Below are 5,933 nucleotides of genomic sequence, written 5' to 3'. Positions count from 1 at the left end.
TGAGGGGAAAGCTGTAACTCTGGAAGATGAATTCACAGATCACAAAGAAGTTTCTCAGAAAGTTTCTTTCTCATTTTGATCAGAGGGTATTTCCTTTTTCCCTATAGTCTTCCAAGGGATCCGAAATATCAGTTCTCAGATTCCACAGAAAGAAGACTAGCAAACAGCTCCACGAAATACAACTGTAACTCAGTGAGTGGAAGTCACACATCACATAGCAGTTTCTCAGAAATCTTCTTTACAGTTTCCATCTGAGTATATTTTCTTTTTCACCATAGGCCTCTAAGGGCTTTCAAATATCCCTTTGCAACTTCCTCAAGAAGAGTCTCAGCGAACAACTTCTACAGGGGAAAGCTGTAACTCTGTAAGCTGAATTCACAGAAAACAAAGCAGTTTCTCAGAAAGCTTCTTTCTAGTTTTTATCTGAGGATACTTCCCTTTTCACTATAGCCCTCCATGAGCTTCCCAATATCACTTTGCAAATTCCACAAGAACAGTCTCTGTGAACGGCTTCTGGAAGGGAAAGCTGTAATTCTGTGAGCTGAATGCACAGAACACAAAGCAGTTTCTCAGAAAGCTTCTTTCCAGTTTTTATCTGAGGATACTTCCCTTTTCGCCATAGCCCTCCATGAGCTTCAAAATATCACTTTGAAAATTCCACAAGAACAGTCTTAGTGAAAGGCTTCTTGAGGGGAAAGCTGTAACATTGTGAGATGAATTCACAGAACACAAAGCAGTTTCTCAGAAAGCTTCTTTCCAGTTTTTATCTGAGGATATTTCCCTTTTCACCAGAGCCCTCCATGGGCTTCCAAATATGACTTTGCAAATTCCAGAAGAACAGTCTTAGCGAAAGGCTTCTTGAGCGGAAATCTGTAACTCTGGGAGATGAATTCACAGAACACAAAGAAGTTTCTTAGAAAGCTTCTTTCTTATTTTGATTGGAGGATATTCCCTTTAGTCCTATAGTCTTCAAAGGGATCCGAAATATCATTTCTCAGATTTCACAGAAATTAGACTAGCAAACAGGTCCACAAAATGCAGCTGTAACACAATTAGTGGAAGTCACACATCACAAAGCAGTTGCTCAGAAAGCTTCTTTCCACTTTTCAACTCAAGGACATTTTCTTTTTCACTATAGGCCTATATGTGCTTCCAAATATACCTTTACAAAGTCCACAAGAACAGTCTTAGCGAACGGCTTCTGGAGGGGAAAGCTGTAGCTCTGTGAGGTGAATTCACAGAACACAAAGCAGTTTCTCAGAAAGCTTCTTTCCAGTTTTTATCTGAGGATATTTCCCTTTTCACCAGAGCCCTCCATGGGCTTCCAAATATGACTTTGCAAATTCCAGAAGAACAGTCTTAGCGAAAGGCTTCTTGAGCGGAAATCTGTAACTCTGGGAGATGAATTCACAGAACACAAAAAGTTTCTTAGAAAGCTTCTTTCTTATTTTGATTGGAGGATATTCCCTTTAGTCCTATAGTCTTCAAAGGGATCCGAAATATCATTTCTCAGATTTCACAGAAATTAGACTAGCAAACAGGTCCACAAAATGCAGCTGTAACACAGTTAGTGGAAGTCACACATCACAAAGCAGTTGCTCAGAAAGCTTCTTTCCACTTTTCAACTCAAGGACATTTTCTTTTTCACTATAGGCCTATATGTGCTTCCAAATATACCTTTACAAAGTCCACAAGAACAGTCTTAGCGAACGGCTTCTGGAGGGGAAAGCTGTAGCTCTGTGAGGTGAATTCACAGAACACAAAGCAGTTTCTCAGAAAGATTCTTTCCAGTTTTTGTCTGTGGATATTTCTCTTTTCACCATAGCCCTCCTTGGGCTTCCAGATATCACTTTCCAAATTCCACAAGGATAGACTTAAGGAAAGGCTTCTTGAGCGGAAATCTGTAACTCTGTGAGTTGAATTAACAGATCACAAAGAAGTTTCTCAGAAAGCTCCTTTCTCATTTTCACCGGAAGATTTTTCCTTTGGCCCTATAGTCTTCAAAGTCATCCGAAGTATCTGTTCTCAGATTCCACAGAAATAAGGCTAGCAATCATCTCCACGAAATACAGCTGTAACTCAGTGAGTGGAAGTCACACATCACAAAGTCGTTTTTCTGAAAGCTTCTTTCCGGTTTTCACCTGAGGATATTTTCTTTTTCACCATAGGCCTCTATGTGCTTCCAAATATCTCTTTGCAAATTCCACAAGAACAGTCTTAGAGAATGGCTTCTGGAGTGAAAAGCTGTAACTCTGTGAGATGAATTCACAGAACACAAAGCAGTTTCTCAGAAAGCTTCTTTCCAGTTTTCATCTGAGGTTGTTTGCCTTTCACCGCAGCCCTCCATGGGCTTCCAAATATCACTTTGAAAATTCCACAAGAACAGTCTTAGAGAAAGCCTTCTTAAGGGAAAAGCTGTAACTCTGTGATGTGAATTTTCAGAACACAAAGAAGTTTCTCAGAAAGCTTCTTTCTCATTTTGATCGGAGGATATTTCCTCTGACCATATATACTTCAAAGGGATCCGAAATATCAGTTCTTAGATTCCACAGAAATAAAGCTAACAAACAGCTCCACGAAATACAGCTGTAACTCAGTGAGTGGAAGTCACACATCACATAGCAGTTTCTCAGAAAGCTTCTTTCAAATTTTCATCTGAGGATATTTTCTTCTTCACCTTTGCCCTCTACAGACTTCCAAATATCCCTTTGCAAAGTCCACAGGAACAGTCTCAGCGAATGGCTTCTGGAGGGGAAAGCGGTAACACTGTGAGATGAATTCACAGATCACTAAGAAGTTTCTCAGAAAGATTCTTTCTCATTTTGATCGGAGAATATTTATTTGGCCCTATAGACTTCAAAGGGATCCGAAATATCAGTTCTCAGATTCCACAGAAATAATGCTAGGAAACAGCTCCACTAAATACTGCTGTGACTCAGTGAGTGGAAGTCAAACATCACAAAGAAGTTTCTCAGAAAGCTTCTTGCCAGTTTTCATCTGAGGATATTTTCTTTTTCACCATAGGCCTCTATGGGCTTCCAAATATCTCTTTGCAAATTCCACAAGAACAATCATAGCGAACAGCTTCTGGAGGGGAAGCTGTAAGTCTGTGAGATGAACCCACAGAACACAAAGCAGTTTCTCAGAAAGCTTCTTCTTAGTTTTTATCTGAGGATTTTGTTCCTTTCCTCATAGCACTGCATGGGCTTCCAAATTTCATTTTGGAAATTTAAAAAAAAAAAACAGTCTTAGGGAAAGGCTTTTGTGGGGAAAGGTGTAACTCTGTGATGTGAATTCACAGATCACAAAGAAGTTTCTCAGAAAGCTTCTTTCTCATTTTGATCCTAGGATATTTCCTTGGGCCCTATGGTCTTGCAAGGGATCCGAAATATCATTTCTCAGATTCCACAGAAATAAGACTAGCAAACAGCTCCACGAAATACAGCTGTAAGTCAGTGAGTGGAAGTCACATATCAAAAGCCGTTTCTCAGAAAGCTTCTTTACAGTATTCATCTGAGGATATTTTCTTCTTCACCATAGGCCTATATTGGCTTCCAAATATCCCTTTGCAAATTCCACAAGAACAATCTTAACTAACGGCTTCTGGAGGGGAAAGCTGTAACTCGGTGAAATGAATTCACAGAACACAAAACAGTTTCTCAGAAAGCTTCTTTCATCTTTTGATCTGACGATATTTCCCTTTTCACCATAGCCCTCCACGGGCTTCCAAATATCACTTTGCAAATTTCACAAGAACAGTCTTACCGAAAGACTTCTTTAGAGGAAAGCTGTAACTCTGTGAGATGAATACACAGATCACAAAGAAGTTTCTCACAGAGCTTCTTGCTCATTTTGATCGGAGGATGTTTCCTTTGGCCCTATAATCTTCAAAGGGATCCAAAATGTCAGTTCTCAGATTCCACAAGAATAAGGCTAGCAAACAGCTGCATGAAATACAGCTGTAACTCAGTGAGTGGAAGTCACACATCACAAAGCAGTTTCTCAGGAAGCTTCTTTCCAGTTTTCATCTGAATTTATTTATTTTTTTTTCACTATAGGCCTCTAAGTGCATCCAAATATCCCGTTGCAAAATCCACAACAACAGTCTAGCGAACGGCTTCTGGAGGGGAAAGCTGTAACTCTGTAGGATGAATTCACAGAACACAAAGCAGATTGTCAGAGAGCTTCTTCCCAGTATTTATCTGAGGATATTTCCCTTTTCACCATAGCCCTCCATGGGGTTCCAAATATCACTTTGCAAATTCCACAAGAACTGTCTTAGCGAAAGGCTTCTGGAGTGAAAAGCTGTAACTCTGTGAGATGAATTCACAGAACACAAAGCAGTTTCTCAGAAAGCTTCTTTCCAGTTTTCATCTGAGGTTGTTTGCCTTTCACCGCAGCCCTCCATGGGCTTCCAAATATCACTTTGAAAATTCCACAAGAACAGTCTTAGAGAAAGCCTTCTTAAGGGAAAAGCTGTAACTCTGTGATGTGAATTTTCAGAACACAAAGAAGTTTCTCAGAAAGCTTCTTTCTCATTTTGATCGGAGGATATTTCCTCTGACCATATATACTTCAAAGGGATCCGAAATATCAGTTCTTAGATTCCACAGAAATAAAGCTAACAAACAGCTCCACGAAATACAGCTGTAACTCAGTGAGTGGAAGTCACACATCACATAGCAGTTTCTCAGAAAGCTTCTTTCAAATTTTCATCTGAGGATATTTTCTTCTTCACCTTTGCCCTCTACAGACTTCCAAATATCCCTTTGCAAAGTCCACAGGAACAGTCTCAGCGAATGGCTTCTGGAGGGGAAAGCGGTAACACTGTGAGATGAATTCACAGATCACTAAGAAGTTTCTCAGAAAGATTCTTTCTCATTTTGATCGGAGAATATTTATTTGGCCCTATAGACTTCAAAGGGATCCGAAATATCAGTTCTCAGATTCCACAGAAATAATGCTAGGAAACAGCTCCACTAAATACTGCTGTGACTCAGTGAGTGGAAGTCAAACATCACAAAGAAGTTTCTCAGAAAGCTTCTTGCCAGTTTTCATCTGAGGATATTTTCTTTTTCACCATAGGCCTCTATGGGCTTCCAAATATCTCTTTGCAAATTCCACAAGAACAATCATAGCGAACAGCTTCTGGAGGGGAAGCTGTAAGTCTGTGAGATGAACCCACAGAACACAAAGCAGTTTCTCAGAAAGCTTCTTCTTAGTTTTTATCTGAGGATTTTGTTCCTTTCCTCATAGCACTGCATGGGCTTCCAAATTTCATTTTGGAAATTTAAAAAAAAAAAACAGTCTTAGGGAAAGGCTTTTGTGGGGAAAGGTGTAACTCTGTGATGTGAATTCACAGATCACAAAGAAGTTTCTCAGAAAGCTTCTTTCTCATTTTGATCCTAGGATATTTCCTTGGGCCCTATGGTCTTGCAAGGGATCCGAAATATCATTTCTCAGATTCCACAGAAATAAGACTAGCAAACAGCTCCACGAAATACAGCTGTAAGTCAGTGAGTGGAAGTCACATATCAAAAGCCGTTTCTCAGAAAGCTTCTTTACAGTATTCATCTGAGGATATTTTCTTCTTCACCATAGGCCTATATTGGCTTCCAAATATCCCTTTGCAAATTCCACAAGAACAATCTTAACTAACGGCTTCTGGAGGGGAAAGCTGTAACTCGGTGAAATGAATTCACAGAACACAAAACAGTTTCTCAGAAAGCTTCTTTCATCTTTTGATCTGACGATATTTCCCTTTTCACCATAGCCCTCCACGGGCTTCCAAATATCACTTTGCAAATTTCACAAGAACAGTCTTACCGAAAGACTTCTTTAGAGGAAAGCTGTAACTCTGTGAGATGAATACACAGATCACAAAGAAGTTTCTCACAGAGCTTCTTGCTCATTTTGATCGGAGGATGTTTCCT

At 39.8% G+C, this 5,933-nt stretch overlaps 1 pseudogene; it reads right to left on the bottom strand.

The window, feature by feature from the left end:
* Positions 1–591: 591 nt before the first annotated feature.
* Positions 592–2,287, bottom strand: LOC135969448 (uncharacterized; annotated as a pseudogene).
* Between the last annotated feature and the right edge of the window lie 3,646 nt (positions 2,288–5,933).

This window comes from Macaca fascicularis, chromosome 2 (genome assembly GCF_037993035.2).
Source record: "Macaca fascicularis isolate 582-1 chromosome 2, T2T-MFA8v1.1".
Classification (NCBI taxonomy): Eukaryota; Metazoa; Chordata; class Mammalia; order Primates; family Cercopithecidae; genus Macaca; species Macaca fascicularis.
This window is presented reverse-complemented; position numbering and strand designations above follow the sequence as displayed.